This window comes from Chionomys nivalis, chromosome 1, assembly GCF_950005125.1.
Source record: "Chionomys nivalis chromosome 1, mChiNiv1.1, whole genome shotgun sequence".
Classification (NCBI taxonomy): Eukaryota; Metazoa; Chordata; class Mammalia; order Rodentia; family Cricetidae; genus Chionomys; species Chionomys nivalis.
In genome coordinates, this window is record NC_080086.1 from 188,910,245 (window position 1) to 188,930,401 (window position 20,157).

A 20,157-nucleotide genomic window follows, 5' to 3' on the forward strand; every position below is an offset into this window, starting at 1 on the left:
GAGAGTTTGTTCTCTAATATTTTCTAATATAGATAAGTTAATATAAAAGATTTCTGGATAATGATATCGGGGTAATGTGGAAACTGAAGTGGATTATAAACTGCATTTCCACATTAAGGGCATCAAATAAAAATAGGATTACAAACAATAGCAGAAAAGGAAAAGAGGCCTGGGTCAATGACCTGGCAATATTAACATTTTGGCTACATTTTAGGAAAATCAGAAATAAGATCCTGTGCCAGGTTTTTGTTTTCCCCCCAAAAAAGGTGTCCCAGCTCTTTACTCCTTGCCAAGTTACTCTCTGTTTGGCTTCTCTTTGGAGAAGTCTCATGGCCTCTGATCCATAGTCACTGACCTTGCCTCAGTCCCAGTCAGCCCCTCTGACTCTGTTGTCCTCCTGCCTATTCCATCACTGCGTGTGATCTCTTGTTCACACCGACAGATCTCACTCACACTGAGCAATTAGCTTTTTTGTCATTCAAATTCTCAGATACGAACAATTTTCTTTCTAGTTGTTATTACTAGTACTTTGCTTATTGTCACTTAAAGCTAGTTTTTGACATTAAAAAGTAAATTCTTAAATATGATTAAGTACAAAAGATGATTTTGGATTTTAAATGTCTCTTTTTATCATATATTTTATGTAATAGAGAATTTCATTATGTCATTTCATAGATGTATTTCAATCTTATTCACACCCATTAACCTCTCTTGTGTCCTCCACCCTCCTGCTAATCTCCAATCAGACCCCTTTCTACTTTCAAATATCTTTTCCCTACTGTGGCCCAGTGAGTTTCATTAGCATTATTTAGAAGAAGAGAGGTGATAGTATAGAACCATGACTGCCTTACCAGTAGCTACACCACTGAGGAAACTCTCTCTCCCCCAAACAGCCCGTAACTAAATACACACCCTCAGGGGCAGGTGGGGTCCTTCTGTAATATGGCTCCAATCTTGCACATATAGTTACATCTGCTGTGAGCTCAAGAGTGCAGCCGCCATATCATGCCCTGACATCAGAATTTCAGTTATGCAGCTGCTTCTCACCAGATGTTTTCAGGGCCTTGAAGGCAGGTAATATAGATGTTCCCTATGGCTGGGCATCCCTCAGTCATTTATTCTTGTCAAAGTCACAAGCTGTGAATCTTTGCCGTCTCCACTGACCACTGTAAAGTGAAACTTCTCTGACCAAATCTGATAGAACAACAATTCTTTGCACATAAATACAGTTATTTCTGAGACAATTTGACAGGCGCATCATGTCCATTTAGTAGAAGAACAGCAACAGCTTCCCCACTAGGACCTGTGCCCTCCCTGGTCATGTTAGAGTTTTAGAAGATAACATTTTTTTTCCTATTGCAGTTTTCTGCCTCTGTATCTCTCTCTTTCTCCACCATGTGTCTCCAACTTATTTGAAGTGAAGAAGTTAAAAATAAATTGTCATTAAAGAAATGAAGAGTGGATAGAAAGAAATGTTTACATTCCCATTGTATCTTAACTAGATTCAGGGGTCAAAGTCATCTTGTAAATAACTTACACCCTCTCTCCTTCCTTACTACAGACTGTTGTCTTAAAAAATCACTGTTTGTTTCTAAGCAGGGGAGAGGTTTTACTTTGGTTCACAGTTAATAGGCATGATTCATTATGGTCAGGAAGGTATGGAGAATGCCTTCATTCTTAAAGGAAAGGGAAGGGAAGCCTTCATTTCCTCAAAAATGATTAAGAGTTTTAAGATCCTTAGAAATTTTAAAAAAGCAGGAATAAGCCTCCATGTCTAAATGAGTTTCTAGAATCTGCTCTTATCATAAGTGAAATATCATGCCTTATGTTAAGTACCCTCACATCCCAAGACATATCTTACATCATCCTTGCTGTGATTTGAAAGCACATTTTCATGTGCATTTGTTTTGTTGGTTACTGTTTTGCACCCATGGTCTCATATATGCTATGCATTGGTCCAGTTTTAAAATAACACTTAGAGGAACCTAGAGAACTGAGGCCTCCTACCACTAATGGACCACAGATTATTTAATAGTGTGCTGTGCAAGCTCTGAGAATAGAATTTTCTCAATCTTCCCCTTAATTTGTGGGAATGTTAGTTACTGTTTGTAGCTTAACTTTACACTGCCTTGTCTTTTTCTCTCCTTCCAGAGGAGTTTGTCATCCAGAAAGGTACTGCCACAGGCCAGTGATCCTTGGGGGAATAAGGATTACTTATTCCTGTCTGCTCTGTCTCTCTCCCGCCATCTTCTGCTTCTACACTCAGAGTTTCCATCATTAAAACTTCATGTTGTTTCAGGTGACATAAATTGCAGGATTGTTTTATTTGTTGAAATTGGTGAATTATGTTTATTTATAATTTGTGTTCCATGAATTTCTATCTTATTGGTGTTGGACCCTAGAGTCCAATTACTGAGGAGGAGTCGCCCTAATAAAATACTCTCACACCACAGTTAATGTAAAAGCAAGATGATTTTAATTCTGTCGTGACAGGGTCACTCAGCATTCAAGCCAAGGACCCTGAATAGCTGATACAGGCTACTTTTAAAGCAAAAAGCCACAGAAACAAGGGGGGAATCTGGGGGTTGTTTTTCATCCTAACCATATCTGAGGAACTGAGTCAATATCTCCTGACCAAGGCTGAGGAACTGAGTCTATATTTGTGGGTTATCTTGCCCTGATTCCAGGAACAGAGCTCTATTTGGAGAATATCCACAAGGGCACGGGGAGATAGAAAGTCCTCAACATTCTAGTATGTGTGTGGGTAATTGTTAGATACCTGGCTCCCGGGGTGGGGGACAGTAATGCTGAGAGGCCTTAGAGATGCCTCAGAGTTGTCTTGGAGTTCTACATTGGAAGTGATCAAAGTAAAAGTAAAATGTCCATTAAATAAATGGAGAGTAGAGAGAAAGCTCAGTCAGTGAGTCACTTATTGAGCAAGCATGGGGACTTGAGTTCCTTCTCTAGTACTCACATGAAAAGCCAGGCATGAATCTAAGCATGAGAGAGGCATAGACAAGCTGATCCCTGTGGATCTCTGGCCCGCTAGCCTGGCTCAATTAGTGAGTTTCAGGTTTCAATAAGAGAACCTGTCTCTAAAGGGTAATGTAGATAGCTCCTGAGGAATGTAACTTGAGGCTAAACTTTGGCCTCCACAGGAATGCATACAGGGTACTTGTGTACCTACTGACACAAGTATACAATAATATATGCACTGCATACACACACCTATCTACCTACCTACATGAGACACTCATGAAGGCACAAAAAACCACAAGGAAATTAAAAGGAATTTTTTTCATCTCTCTTCTCATTTCCATGCCCCTTATCTTCTGAAATGATAAAAAAGTAAAATGTCAACTTTGATTCAGCCTTGGTTAAAACAATAGGAAACTATAAGTCACTGTGATAATTGATTATTATATTCTATCATGATTTCAGAAACTCGTGTGGTAACATATCTATGAGAGACAAAGAGACTTGGTACATGCAAAAAGAGTTTTATTTGGAATTAAATGAGTGTGCCAGTTACTAAGTTTTGCATCTCAGCTCCAAGTGTCTCTTTCCATCTGCTACATGATACTGGAGCTGGCAACTCAGGAACTGCATTTACATGTTACCAGTTGGTTTACTATGCAGCTCTGTCAGCTGTGGTGTGGATGACGGTAGTGGTGCAGCGTGGTGATTAGAGGGGAGTACAAGGTGTCTAGAGGAGGAAGGAGCTATATGAAGCTTCCTGTCTGCTTCCTATTCTGGAGAGCTCCTGCTATCCGAGATGGCAGTTTCCTCCCATCATATCACTGGCAGATCCTGTCTGTTTGTGCCTTTTCAGAGATACTAGGACCAGCTGTCTGGAGACCGCTCTGCAGAGATGGGAGTTTTAGCTCGGTGGGGTTTCTTCTGCAAGCTTCTGAATTTTACAATGGCCAGCCTCTTTCCATTGTTTCCCCGCCCAAGATGGCAGCTGTTTCTTGCAGTTGCTATTTCATGTTCCGTTTTTGTCTTTTCAGTCACCTAGTTAACAATTCCTTGGGCTATATTTTCTCTGTTAAGTATCTAGTGTATAACAGCTGTATCCTGACAGGATCTCACTGGAGACAATGGATAGAGACCAAGTCTCTTATTATGGTCCCTATGCCTCCTAAGTCAGTCAGTCAAACTCTTCCTGAGCTACTAAACATTTTCCCATCACACTTAATTTTTTTTGTTAGAACTGAAGTTTCTTTGAACAACAAGAATGGGAACCATAATCTTATACTTTATTGGGGGATAATATATGCTTAAAGATTATAATTTTCTTTCTTTTAGGGCAAAAATGAACAGTTAAACTCATTACTACATGGATCATGTGTCACTTAGAAAAACCACAGATAGTAGGTCTCCTTTCTCTATTTCTGATCCTGCTAAATAGGATGAAGATGGTGGTGCTCAAAGCTAAAAACAAAACAAAACAAAAAAATCAAAACTCAAACAAAAACTCCAAACAAATGAAAAACAAAGAAAAATAAAAACAAAACAAAAATGTCCTCTATTTGTTTCTCATGATTTGCTATTAGAAAAGTTAAAGAGCTGTCAAAGGATGGTGAGAAGACAGCTGGTTCTATGAAGAGAACTGATGATGCTATTTCCAAATTAGACTTAGCTATTGACTCTCTGCAAGCAAACCAATGAGCAGTGCTCTTGTGATCAAGTGAAATAAAGTTGATCTTTTCTTCCACGTATCAGTCCTAAAATAAAGGGAGCATACAATCACTGAGACATTCCAGGGTTAGTTGGAAATTAAGGCCAGGAGAGCCAGTCACATGGAAATAAAAGGGCTGAGATCACATGACAGAAAACACCTGGATTTTGATCTGAAGAAAGCATAAATCAGGCCTGTTCAGGATATCCTTAAAAATGAAGAATAGATTATGATATTCAAAATACCAGAAGAAAAATACTTGTCAACTAAAAGTTGTATATCTTGGAAAATCGGAAGTAACTTAGATCTGCCTTATAAGAAATCATAAAGAAATTGTTTGAATTAATGGAAAATAATACAGGATGATGTCATTTATAAAATGAAATGATACAGTAAATATGTAATTATTTGAAAATGTATAAATAAATATACTTGTTGTTTGAGCTGTCCTAAGAGACACACAGTTGTACAAAGCAGTTATGAAGGCATTCTGTTAGGAGACTAGTGTCAATTGTGAAATGTGTGGCAATTAACACAAAGAATGAGAAAGAAAAAGGTCCTACACTGGATAAAATGTTCAATATTTTGCTGAATTTACCTCCTGTGCATTAGGCTGAAGTGAAGTGTGATTATTATATACAACTAATAAGAATAGTAATCTATATCATAACTCTAAGAAGATAACCCAGAAAATTAGCTGATTGGTTTGATAGAAAGGACCAAGTCCAGTTGATATATGTAATCAAACACATGGTATGCTGAGAGAGCTAGCCTGGGCTACACATAAAACCATTTTAAGCAAAAACATTTTTTGAGGGACCATGAGATGATACAGTAGGTAAAAGTTCTTGCGATAGTAAAGCTGGTGACATGAGATTGATCCCTGAACTCCAAACCAAGGAGAAAGGAGAGAATGGAGTCCACAGGGTTATCCTCTGACCTCTATACAAAAGTGTGTGGCATGTGCCCTTCCCAGCATATCATGTGAACACACACAACAATAATGTTTTTAAATTGACAGGTATTGAAATGATACACTAAAAATTATTACACAAAAGAGGATTGTGAGGAGGAACAGATACAAAATTCATGAGACATTTGGAAGACAAGAAAACAATGAACATACTTTCAATGAAATCAATAACTACACCAGCAATCAAAATGCAGAAATTCTTTAATTAGATTTAAAAAGATGTAATACAGATTGTAAGACTCAATTCATTAAAAATAAAAACAATTTCACATAGCTGAAATGGCTGCATTAATATGACAAAAATGGAAATTAAGAAAATATCACTAGAGACATATTGACATATTATAAAAGTAATGGTTTTATAACAAGACTTTTGTGTCTCACTTTCAATAGTTGATAGAACAAAAAGACAAAAAAAAGTAATAAAGAGTTGAAGTTTTGCACTCATTTAACCGCTGTGTTATACATCCCTTCCAGTGGATAAACATGTACCAGTTCCAAACACACTTTCCAGGATAGGGCACATGGAAAACCCTAAGCCAATCCGTGAATGAATGTTCTCCAACTAAAGTGAAACTGAAATGCAGATCAATATCAGGAATAAGTGGGAAAATGTGGAAAGCAAATTAATGCTTCTGCAGAACATTCATGACTAAGGAAAGTCATTTGGTATCTTAGTAACCTCATGACCTGAATGACAAAAGACATTTCTGTAAATATAGGAAACAGGAAAGGGTATATGGATCTACCTGATAATGTTTGAAAAATAGAAAAAAACCTCAAGTCAATATTCTAGTCTTTACCTTTAGGGAAACAGGTAAAGATGAAACTAAATCCAAATCCAGATGCAATAAGGAGGGATTAGAGAGATGACTTGGGCATTTAGAGCAGGGGCTGCATTTGCAGAAGACCCATGTTTGGTTCTAAGCACCCACATGACAGCCCATAACCATCTGTAACTCAAGTTCGAGGATCTGACACCCTCCCTGACTCCCATGTGCACCAGGCACACATATGGTCCATAGACATATATGCAGGCAAAATACCCATACTCATAAATTAACATAAAAATAAACCTTAAAAAGAAGAAATAAGTATCAAGCAGGGAAAATTTATCAATCACTCTAAGTCGTTGGTGGTATGATCATACCTAGATATTAAATCCAGGCAGCATTCACAAGAGAAGGGGAAAATGTATCAACACAGTATATTTACAAAAAATACTGAATAATGCACTAGAAATTTAATCCAGTGACATGTAAAGGAAATTATTATGATATTGACCAAATGAGACTCACTTAAGCAATGCAACTTAATTAATAAGTGAAAAATCAATGTATTCTACTGTATTCACAGAATGCATGAAGTGAACCCCCAATGGGTTACAATCATAAATTCGGGAAAATAATGAAGGAAACCTAATGTCAATTCACAACTAAATCTCTCAATCTAGACAGTCTGCCTCCTAGTCACCCCACCATTAAGGAGAGATTTATGATTGAGGGTTTGGTAGACCCAGAACAGTCGGTCACAGACATTTGACATATGAGATCTACAGAAGTATATCAGGCCAACACACCTGTCATGGTGGACCACAACAAGTAACCCTTGGGTATGGAATAAACATCCTGGGCCTTGGATGAGAGGGAGCTTTGTAATATCCAGAGGGAAAGGAGAGCCTGAGACTTTAGAATGAAGTCACTTTGTTTATTGATTGATCCTACTTGCTTGTAGAGCTATGATGACACTCTTTGGATACCATTAGTAACAGCACTTGCTCTTTGGTGACCATTTCTTGGCTATGGAGATTTATTCATGAGCCATGAAGAGAGAGGGGGTTATATTTAGGAGGTGGTCTCCTGTGCCTATGCATTGAAGACTACTTCCCACTTTCTCTTCTATCAGTTCAGTGTGGTCAGATTTATATTGATGTCTTTAATCCATTTGGACTTGAGTTTTGTGCATGACGATAGATATGGATCTATTTTCATTTTTCTATGTGTTGGCATCCAGTTATGTCAGCACCATTTGTTGAAGATGCTTTCTTTCTTCCATTGTATAATTTTATCTTCTTTGTGAAAAATCAGGTATTCATAGTTGTGTGGGTTATTATCTGGGTCTTTAATTTGATTCCATTGGTCGGCCTCTCTGCTTTTATGCCAATACCAATCATAAATTTCCATTATTGTAGCTCTGTAATAGAGCTTGATGTCAGGGACGGTGATGCCTCTGGAAGTTCCTTCATTGTCCAGGATTGTTTTGGCTGTCCTGGGTTTTTTGTTTTTTCATATGAAGTTGATTTTTGTTCTTTCAAGGTCTGTGAAGAATTTTGTTGGGATTTTGATGGGGATTGCATTGAATCTATAGATTGCTTTTAGTAGGATTGTCATTTTTATTATGCTGATTCTACCTATCAAAAAACGTGGGAGATCTTTCCATTTTCTGGTATCTTTTTCAATCTCTTTCTTCAAAGATTTAAAGTTCTAGTAGAAAATAGTTCCTTCATTTCTTTGGTTAGTGTTACCCTAAGATATTTTATGTTATTTGTGGCTATTGTGAAAGGTCATGTTTCTCTGATTTCTTTCTCAGCCCCTTTGTCATTTGTATATAAGAAGGTTACTGATTTTTTTTGGATTGATCTTGTATCCTGCCACATTACTGAAGCTATATATTAGCTATAGGAGTTCCCTTGTAAGTTTTTGGGGTCACTTACACATACTATCATATCATCTACAAATAACAAAAGTTTGACTTCTTCCTTTCCAATTTGAATCTTCTTGATCTCCTTTTGTTGTCCTATTGCTATAGCCAGAAGTTCAAGAGATATGTTGAAAAGATATGGAGAGAGTGGACAGACTTGTCTTGTGTCTGATTTTAGTAGAACCTTTTTGAGTTTCTCTCCATTTAATTTGATGTTGGCTATCAGCTTGCTGTATATTGCTTTTATTATGTTTAGATATGTTATCCATCATGGAGATTGTCAATGAAGACTAAACCTTGCTTTTTAGATTTCAAGTCTTCAAATATATGAATCAAATAGACAACTTTTCTTTATAAAGTCATTGCACCTTAGATACTTTTAGAGAAACAAAAGTGGGCTGAACCACTGCCCATTGGCATTTCATGTTACTTTTTATATGAGTCCATTGGCCGTTTCTGATTTTCTCAATACAATGAAACCATAAATCTAAAGACTAGTTCTGGACAGGCCCTAGCAGTCCCAGTTGGAATTCTTGTGAGGTTTTCTGTTTCTTTTTATGCAGACAAAGGCCATTCTCATCATTAATGATGTTTTAATCATTACTTTTTACAAACTGGAGCTGCTTTATCTATTTATTATTCTTATTCATTTTCAATATTCATCTCTATTTGCCATGGTTTCATTAACCCATTATTGTCATCTGGACAATAAAATCTTTTCTTAAATGATTCCTTCTAATTAGCTTATGTGTATTTCCCTTTTTATCATAATTGTTTACTAGATGAATTTTAATTTCTTATTACTGGTTTATAGCCTTCTAAAATATTCAACAAATGTGATATGTATTCACTGAATACAAACTAGTTTGCATATCCCTGGAGAGTCTGTGGTGAAAAGATGGATATAGTTTCAGCTTTATTGGTGGAGACAGACACAAAAGAGATCATGTTAATCAAACAACTAACAATCACATTAGAAATCAGATACACACACACACCTGCACATGTATGAACAGGTCAATATGATCTGTCAAGGATTGTAGGTTGAAAAACGTCACATTAGCATGCATAAACCTGAAAATGATTTTGACTAATTGGAGCCAAGTGGAAGAAGTGTGTCCAAAGGAGGAATCTGTAAACCAGGCTGGTCTCGTACTCACAGATATTCTCCTGCCTCTGCCTCCCAAGTGCTGGGATAAAAGGTGTGTGCCACCACCACTTTGAAACTGCTTATTCTTCTTTCTTTCTTTCTTTCTTTCTTTCTTTCTTGCTTGCTTGCTTGCTTGCTTGCTTTCTTGTTTTCTTGCTTTTCTTTCTTTTGTCTTGTTAAGAAAGGGATCTTGTACTCAGAGCTGAAAGAAAGTACTAGGGAGTGGAAAAAAGGAGTGTGTGGACAGCCTAGTAGCTCAGTATTTGATTCATGTTGCACTAGAATAATTTTTAGCAGGACGTTGCCATTTTTATAGCTGCACATTAAAAGAATCCCTCCCGAATAAATGAAGTCATCCTCCTGGCTAGGGTAGAGGCGAGCATAAAGGGAAGTCAAAGAGATGCATTTTAGGACACTCCAGAAGAGCGAAGATTGATTTTGTAGATTATTGTGTTAGGACCAAAGAATGAAAAATAAGCCTCAGGGCACAGGAGAACACTTCCTACGTATAACCCCAGCAGCACAAACACTAAGGACATCATTGAATAAATGGGACCTCCTGAGACTGAGAAGCTTCTGTAAAGCAAAGGACACTGTCACTAAGACAGAAAGGCAACCCGCTGCCTGGGAGAAGATCTTCACCAACCCCGCAACTGACAAAGGTCTGATCTCCAAAATATATAAAGAACTCAAGAAATTAGACCGTAAAAGGTTAATCAATCCAATTATAAAATGGGGCACTGAGCTGAACAGAGACTTTTCAACAGAAGAAGTTCAAATGGCCAAAAGACACTTAAGATCGTGCTCAACTTCCTTAGCAATCAGGGAAATGCAAATCAAGACAACATTAAGATACCATCTTACACCTGTCAGAATGGCTAAAATCAAAAACACCAGTGATAGACTCTGCTGGAGAGGTTGTGGAGATAGGGGCACTCTCATCCATTGCTGGTGGGAATGCAAACTTGTGCAACCACTTTGGAAAGCAGCGTGGCGGTTTCTCAGGAAAGTCGGGATCAACCTACCTCTCGACCCAGCAATACCACTATTGGGAATACACCCAAGAGATGCCCAAACATACAACAAAAGTATATGCTCAACTATGTTCATAGCAGCATTGTTTGTAATAGCCAGAACCTGGAAACAACCTAGATGCCCTTCAATGGAAGAATGGATGAAGAAAGTATGGAATATATACATATTAGAGTACTACTCAGCAGTAAAAAACAATGACTTCTTGAATTTTGCATACAAATGGACGGAAATAGAAAACACTATCCTGAGTGAGGTAAGCCAGACCCAAAAAGAGGAACATGGGATGTACTCACTCATATTTGGTTTCTAGCCATAAATAAAGGACATTGAGACCATAATTCGTGATTCTAGAGAAGCTAAATAAGAAGGTGAACCCAAAGAAAAACATATAAGCATCCTCCTGAATATTAACCTTCATCAGGTGATGAAAGAAGACAGAGACAGAAACCAACATTGGAGCACTGGACTGAAGTCTCACCATCCAAAGGAGGAGCAGAAGGAGAGTGAGCAAGAGCAAGGAACTCAGGACCGCGAGGGGTGCACCCACACACTGAGGCAAAGGGGATGTTCTATCGGGAACTCACCAAGGCCAGCTGGCCGGGGTCTGAAAAAGCATGGGACAAAACCGGTCTCGCTGAACATAACGGACAGTGAGGACTACTGAGAACTGAAGAACAATGGCAATGGGTTCTTGATCCTATTGCACGTAATGGCTTTGTGGGAGCCCAGGTAGTTTGGAGGCTCACCTTAATAGACCTGGATGGAGGTGGGTGGTCCTTGGACCTCCCACAGGGCAGAGAAACCTGCTTGCTCTTTGGGCTGAGGAGGGAGGAAGACTTGATTGGAGGAGGGGGAGGGAATGGGAGGTGGTGGTGGGGAAGAGGCAGAAATCTTTAATAATTAAATTAATTAATTAATTAATAAAAAAGAACTAATAAAAAAAGAAAAAGAAAAAAAAAAGAAAGAATAAAAAAAAAGAAAGAAAAATAAGCCTCAGAGGTAAATCTAAGAAGATGTAATTTGTATCCATAGCAACCAAATGGGTAGGGCAGACAGGGTGTACATATTCAAGTTGTACATCTTGAATGTGGGCAGGAATGTGAATTTTTAAGATTTTTTTTTCTGTTTTGTTCAAGTCTAACTCCATTGCCATGAGAGATAACTAAGTAATGACAGAGAGTGAGCAGATCTTTAGGTCAGGAGGGTGTAAATCTGGTTCTCTCCAGATTCTGTCAGAAGCTAGGAAAATGGTGAATTCCTCAGCAGTGTGGGAAAAGCTAAACGAGAACAGACAAGCTCCAGCCCTGGTGATTGCAGCCCTTGGTAACACCCAGTGTGGTGGCCAAAGCATTGCTTATCATTTCCTGTAGTAGGGAGCTGCGGGCCTGCTTTTCATCCTGCCCGGCTCCTGCACGGCTAGGCTAGCTTTACATCAGAAATAACAACACACAGATTGTATTCATTTAAACACTGCCTGGCCCATTTCTATTCATGTATGTAGCACCCCAAGGTGCGCTTACTGGGAAGATTCTAGCCTACGTCCATCCTGGGTCGGAGCTTCATCGTGCCTGCTCTGGAGAGGAGAGCATGGTGTCTGTCTCTCAGAGGAGCTGCCCTGCATCTGAGCTCACTTCCTCTTCCTCCCAGCATTCTGTTCTGTTTACTCCACCCACCTATGTTCTAACCTATGAGGGCCAAGCAGTTTCTTTATTTTTAACCAATGACCTTCCTCCATCATTTCCCCTTTTTCTGTTTAAACAAAAAAAAAAAAGGAAGGCTTTAACTTTAGCATAGCAAAATTACATATAACAAAACAGTTATCAAGTAAAAATTACAGTTACAATATTCACATCTATTTTATCTTTATCATAACTAAGGAAAACTATAACTAACTATATATTCTTCAACTGCATCAAAGACTCCAGAAGGATATAATATTAACTAAGTAAATAAGAAATAAGCAACTTCCAAACTCTAGAAATGACAGAGACATCTCGCTGCCTGGACAGTCACCCAAAGTTCCTCTGCACTGTTGGGGCATCCATCTTCGGCCTACAGGCCCATGGTATCCAGCAGACATTTCCATGAAGCAGGAAAATTCAAAGGCAGTTCAGTCACTATCTGTGTCCTGCAGAATGTCTCGCAGACTCTTTCATGAATCAGGAACCCCGAAAGATCATCTCACCTTTAGGCAAGTTCAGCAGTCCTCTCTCTGTGGGTTCTCTGTGTCCAGTTTATGCAACAGTCTAGGCAAGAGCAGTTTCTTGCCCAAATGGCTATCAAACTCCATAAGGTGTCTCTTCGATGCCCATCTTCTTTCTTCTTGAAGTAGATTGGTGCTGCCAGGAGCAGACGTGTCTCATTGTCATGAAAAACCCTAAGTTATTAAAACATTTAAAATGCCATATTCTATAATCTTTGAAAGATATGAAGAATGCCTATCTAAAATATATCTATGTACATTTAGAAAATCTAACTAACAAGACTACAAACTTGACTATTATAGATGATTATCCATTAACAACCTATATACATTACATTTTTACATGAACTACACAATCACAATACCTTAATCAAGATCAGAAATACATACATACATACATATATATATATATACATATAACAAAATTGACCTTAAATTTATATCAACAAAGCAAAACTTATACCAATGTAAATTATCCATATCTATATCATATCCCCCTTTAAATGTAAAAGAACATTTATAAACAATATTTGGGAACATGGGCGCAGTTTTTTTTCCAAACTGCTTCCTGCTGAATGGGGGCACTGTATTTAGATCTTTCATGGTATAACCTGTGTGTCAGGGTCATCTCAGTCGGCAGTTGAGTGAAGTAATTTTCTGAAGGTGTTCACAGCAACCTTTCAGGAGGGTGTGGTCTATCATACCATATTGGTATAGATGCAATCCACAGAGTCTCATCCTCTGTGAAAACAAAAGAAGACCCTCTCCAAAGCATCATATCCTTAGACCCATATTCTGAAATCATAATACCCTTGTATCCATTCTGCCATTATATGGCTTGGCAGCCCATATAATGAAATGTCTCTCTGCACTTAGCTCCTTTACAGTCAAAAATTTTAAAGAAAACACAACAATACAAAGAATCCAGACTCTCTGTAAATTTTCCATTTTTACGTGGCTTATTTTTCTTTATTTCTCTTAATCTATAACTATCTGTACTCTGTCTCTTTAAAGACTTTACCCTTTTTTTAAACCATTAACTTTATTCTTTATATATATATATTTTTCTCTCTCTCAAGCCTACGTACATTCATCCAACAGTGTCTGAATCAGTTCTATTGTGAATCTGTAATTTTTTTACTATCCAGAAGCATTTCTTAAAATGTTAAGCACTTCTTAAAAACTTAAGTTGCACCATGTAGGGGTAATATGGTACCGCCTGTGTACTGCCCAGTCTAAACCTTAACTGCGTTGTTATTATGGTAATTACGGTAGTTCCTGCCTGAGACCAGCCCAGTTGAGCATGGCTGAGCTGAGCTGCGCTGCTCCTGCCTCAGAGCCATTTGGTGCCCCTGAGCCATATACAGTTCCAGGCACACAGCAATCCACATTGCCATCAAGCAAACTGTAGCAATTTAGTCCAAATGCTCCATTCAAAAGCTCTGTCTCCAGCAGGAGCCAGACAGAGATCGCGATGGCGGCACAGCCCAGAAAGCCGGCATTTTAAAACCGCCAGTTTTTTCCTGTTGCTGAGACAGGACAATTTCTTTGCCGCATGCAACCCACAAACAGCAAAAAGCTGTCTTAAATTCTCTCTGTGTCCTTTTTAAGCCCTCTCAGGTTTTATGTGGAGTTCATTAGCACGTTGGGTGCCACTCTGTAGTAATAAGTGAAAGCCTTTCTTTTTTGTTTAAACAGAAAAAGGGGAAATGATGGAGGAGTTAATTTCATTGGTTAAATAAAGAAACTGCCTTAGCCCCTTAAGAGGACAGAAAATTAGGTAGGCAGAGTAAACAGAACAGGATGCTGGGAGAAAGAAGCCGAGTCAGGAGTCGCCATGATTCTCCCACTCCAGACAGACGCAGGTTAAGATCTTCTCTGTTAAGCCAGCTCATGGTGCTACACAGAATATTAGAAATGGGTTAGATCAATATGTAAGAGCTAGCCAATAAGAGGCTGGAACTAATGGGCCAGGCAGTGATTAAAAGAATACAATTCCGGTGTAATTATTTCGGGGCATAAGCTAGCCATGCGGGCGGCCGGGTGCCAGGGACACAGCCCCGCCGCTCTTATTACTACAATTTCCATCAGATTTTGTGTGGCATCTGGTGTGGTCTGCCTCTGTGGGTCTTGAACATGTCCCAGTCCTACTGTTTCCTTTGCAGCACTTAACTTGGCTCTACCTCAGAAATCCTAGGCCCTTCATCACTATGTTACTCTTCCTTTTTTCATTTACTCTTTCATGAAAACTAAGTTAATGTCAGGCAAGTGGGAGAGAGAATTAAAGGATAAGATGCAACATGGTACTTAAAATGGGGGTGAAAAGCAGTGTTTCTGTGACTGGCTCTCCATCAGTCAGGGCCAGGTCAGATGTGTAGCAGACCTTTTATTCTGAAAGACATTTCCATGCTCTGTATAGCTCAGCTATTTCTCCATCAAAGCTTCCTTGTGCCCACATCCGATTCTCATCCTTATTGTACCCAGGTAGAAAAAGATTTGTTCATATCTTATGTAATATCTGCCTATTACTGAACTAAATTTATTGTGGAAAGAACAGTCATTGATCTCATACATTTTATCCTATTCTTTCTACATGGATCTGAGAATCACAAGCATCCTCCATAATTACAGATCTCATAAGTTTTGAACATGCACATTTTGTACTTAGTTTCTCCTTAATAAAATGAGATTCAATAAAGTGAGATCTTTTCATATTATGAGGGTTGCTAAAAATAAAAAGCATGCCTTTAAAACCAACTTACTGCCGGGCGGTGGTGGCACACGCCTTTAATCCCAGCACTTGGGAGGCAGAGGCAGGCGGATCTCTGTGAGTTCGAGACCAGCCTGGTCTACAAGAGCTAGTTCCAGGACAGGCTCCAAAACCACAGAGAAACCCTGTCTTGAAAAACCAAAAAACTAAAAAAAATAAAAAAAATAAAACCAACTTACTTTCCTAGTATAAGAGTTAATTCCAAACATAGGTTGTTATTTTACCCTTGTCTCTATTTCATTTTCTAGGGGAAAAGGAAAAAGTAATAGCTAGAATATAAATTGGGCTAAGTGATCAACACAAATGGTAACCAAGATGCCATATCCGTTTCATTGTATTTTTAAAATAAATATCACAGAAGTATGTTTTACTTTATGTGTCTGCAATAATTAAAGATTATCTCTCTCTAAGTAAATGATTTCTTTTCAAATCACAAAGAACTTCCAGACACACTCTAAGATCCTCTTTTCAGCACCTGACCCTCCCCAATTCTAATGAATGAAGCTCATTGAATAAATGTAAATATTACCAGTACTGACTTCATCTCAGTGGGTCTTTTTCCTAAATACTATGAATATACTCATGATAGGACTTACATAAAAATCGTTAATCCATCTAAAACAGCACCAGTGAGTGAAATGTAAACAGGCCACTAAATGAGAGCAACGCTAACCTCTCAGAAAACCTGCTGTGAGAATGAATGAATTAACATTTGAAAGGATGCAGAGCAGACTAACACGTGGCAAAGCAAATTCACATTGGCTGCTCTTGCAGCTGCTGCTACTCACAAGCACAGCTCCTGTTTAATCTGCATCAGAGATTATTGTCAGCCTGCACATCAAAGTTATGTTGGCATTATAATCATTTTCTAAAAAAAAAAAAAAAAAAAAAAAAAAAAGATATCGCACTGGCTACTAAGCAAGAGTTTTGTATATAAATCAGTTTCTGAGATACCAGAAGAGCCTCCACTCCAAAGAGCTTTTTAAGCACATAATTGCTTTTTCAGGAACATCAAAGATGCCTGTAAGAAGAGTTAGTTTCCTCTCCTTTATCCCATTCCTCAGGCAGCTGTTCCAGATCGCCTCTGTGACAGCCAGCTTTGGAATCCATTCCAGCTTGATTTGGAAGGAAATATTTGCAAGAGGTCAGGGGGCAAGTGACTTTGGATACTGGCACTCCCAGTTAGAAAATAATCCATCTGTTCTGTGACCTCTCCCTCTTGCCTCTCTAAAGGGTCGTGATTTTGTCTCCTTTCCCACACTCTCAGGGATCTCTGGTCCTCTTTACCCTTGGTCATCAGCTCTTAAGGCTGCCAGGATTTTCACACAAGGCTGATAATTGGAATCTGTCTCCACACTGTTAGAATCACTCTTTGCTTGAGACAGACTCTCTATGTAGCCCAGGCTCCCTTGAACTTGCTGTTCTTTTACCTCAGCATTCTTGTTGGCAGAGTCACTCATAGGCATGTGCTAAATCCCTTGGCCTTGAATCAATCTTTTCTTTTCTTTTTTCCTTCCTTCCCTTCCTTCCTTCCTTCCTTCCTTCCTTCCTTCCTTCCTTCCTTCCTTCCTTCCTTCCTTCCTTCCTTCCTTTCTTTCTCCTTTTCTCTCTTTCTTTTTTAAAATTTTTTTTTTGTCTTTTTTTAGCCCAACCATAATTTCCCCGTCCTCCCTCCTCTCCTCCGAGTTCCATCCCCCAATTCCCCAGTTCTGGGATTAAAGGACAATCCCAAGTGCTGGGATCACCTTTGTGTGAGCTCTGTTTCTCTTTTAGACATATTCAATATCCTGTAGCCCAGGCTGTCATTGAACTCACAGAAATCCACCTGCCTCTGTTCCCCCAGTATTGGGATTAAAGGTATGTACCACCACTACCTGGCTTCTATGGCTAACTAGCAGCTTTGCTTTGCTTTCTGATTTTCAGGCAAGCTTTGTTTGTTAGACTATAAACAAAATATCACTACACTCCATTATGTAAATGCATCACATTTTCTTTATCTAATCTTTGGTTGATGGGCATCTAGGTTGTTTCTAGTTTTGCGTATAATGAATAATGCTGCTATGAAAATATTGAACAACTGTCCTTTTGGTTTGATGGAATAGTCTTTGACTATATGCCCAAAATTGATATATCTACATCTTGATGTAGATTGATTCCCAATTTTCTGAGAAACCACCAATTGATTTCCAAAGTGGCTGAGCAAATTTGCACTCCTACCATCAGTAGAGAAGTATTCCCTTTACTTCACAAGCTGTCATTAGTGCTCTTGATCTTAGGCATTCTGGCAAGTGTAAGATGGTATATGATTTGCATTTCCCTGATGGCTAATGATGTTGAACAATTCTTTTTTTTTAAATAACAAAAAATATTTTACTAAAACATAAGATTTACAGAAGTTTCCTGACAAGCCATACAAAATGGTCACAAGCTTTTTTCTTCTTTTTCTTCTTTTGAGGGGATGGGGCAGAGAATCTACACTTGGCAACAGAGTCACAATGTTATTAGTGAGGGCTGTGATGTTTATTTAATGTTCCCATTTTGGTTCAGACAATCAAGCTTGTCCATCTACAGCGTCTAAAGTTAGACTTGGCTAGAGAGCATATTCTAAAAAACTGGTTAGCTGCATTTAACCACTGCAATTAGATCCCATAAGAGGGGGAGGGAGAAAGGAAACCATAAAATTAAAATAAAACTTTCCCCCTAAAAAATAAAAACACCCATACCCCTGGCAGCTAACCCTGACAACTACTTTCATTCACAGTGCTTTGTACTTAAACCACTATGGGGAAATGAATCCAAGCAGAGTCACTGCTTTTAAACATTTCACAACAACCCGGATGACATTTCTAGCCTTTGCTCATGCTTTCTAACATTGAATCAGGACAAGACATAGATTTGCTAATGTGCATATAATCACCAAAGATGAAAATGCCTGGGCTTTTGTTCTGTAATATTTCTAAGACTGTGTCCATTAAATGCAAACAGAAAAAGGAAGAGTCTTGGCAGAACAGAAGTGATGTACACTTGATGATCTGATTGACTTAAATATTATTCATGGCATATAGCCTAGTCCATGCTCTCGCTGTTTCTATGGCGAGGGCTTCATTGGTCTTCCACTGCTCGGCTACATCATTTGCTAACAGATTATCTGGATTAGAAGCATTTAACAAAGCCTAGAGTGATAGCAGAACTGTGTGAATCTGCAGTGCTGGGGACCATTTATCTTTCAAAATATCTAAACATATTCTTCCAAACTTGTCTACATTAGGATGATAAATTTTGGTCATGAAACATACTTTAGGTGCTGCCATTGGGTATTCTTCTGGAAGGAATAGTTCAAGTTTAAATATCCCTCCTTCAAAGGGGGATCTTGGGCATCAGCAATGACCACATGAAAATAACGGGTGTTGCTCTCATCTGTTTCTGCTTTAATGTCAGAAACTGGTTCTGCCAGCAAACGCTGGGTTTCTTTGATGATACTGCAGGGCAACCGGGCCATCTTGTCAGAACCCGAGTTCGGCCTCTGCTCTTGTCTATGGCTCCACTTGCCTCACACATGAATGGAAGTCCAAGGCCTGTTGAACAATTCTTTAAGTGTGTTATCTAATGTTTTTGTCCTGCCCAGTTCCCACAGTTTTAGGTCCCAAAGAAATCACACAGAAGTCTACATTAGTTATAAACTGATTGGCCCATTAGCTCAGGCATCTTATTAACTCATAACTTATATTAGCCCATTATTCTTGTCTATGTTAGCCACATGGTTTGGTACCTTTTTTGGTGAGGCAGTCACATCTTGCTTGCTCTTTGTCTGGATCACGACTGCAGAATGCACTTCCCTCTTCCCAGAATTCTCATTGCCCTACCTCTACTTCCTGCCTGGTCACCTTGTCTATACTTCCTGCCTGGCTACTGGCCAATCAGCATTTATTTAAAATATAAGTGACAGGTACAGACCATTGCCTCACAGCATAAGTGTATGTCTGCCATTTAAGAGTCTTCAGTTGAGAATTCTATGTTTATATCAGTATTCAATTTTTAAATTAAATTATTTGATGTTTTGATGTCGAGTCTTGAATACTTTATATATTTTGGAGATCAGACCTCTGTCAGACATGGGTTTGGTGAAGATGGTTTCCCATTTTGCTGTTTTGTCTTATAACTTTTCAGTTTTATGAGATTCCATTATCAATTGTTGATCTCAGTGTCTGTGCTACTGGTTTTCTATTCAGGAGGTTGTCCCCTGTGCCAATGTGTTCAAGGCTACTTGCCACATTCTCTTCTGTCAGATTCAGTATAACTGAATTTATCTTGAAATCTTTTATCTACTTGGACTTGAGCTTTGTGGCAGGACAATAGATATGGATGTATTTGCATTATTCTACATATTGACACCAAATTATGCGAGCACCATTTGTTGAAGATGCTTTCATTTTTTCATTGTGTAATTTTGACTTCTTTGTCGAAAATCAAGTGTCCATAGGTGTGTAGATATACTTCTGTGTCTTCCATTTGATTCCTTTGCTCAACCTGTATGTTGTTATGCCAATATCATGCAGATTTTATTACTTTAGCTCTATAGTAAGGCTTAAAGTCAGGGATGGTAATACCTCAGAAGGTTTTTTTTTTTTTTTTTTTTTTTTTTTTT

At 38.5% G+C, this 20,157-nt stretch overlaps 1 pseudogene; it reads right to left on the bottom strand.

Moving 5' to 3' along the window:
* Positions 1-18,539: 18,539 nt before the first annotated feature.
* LOC130887053 (ubiquitin-conjugating enzyme E2 N-like) lies at positions 18,540-19,011 on the bottom strand (annotated as a pseudogene).
* Positions 19,012-20,157: the final 1,146 nt, after the last annotated feature.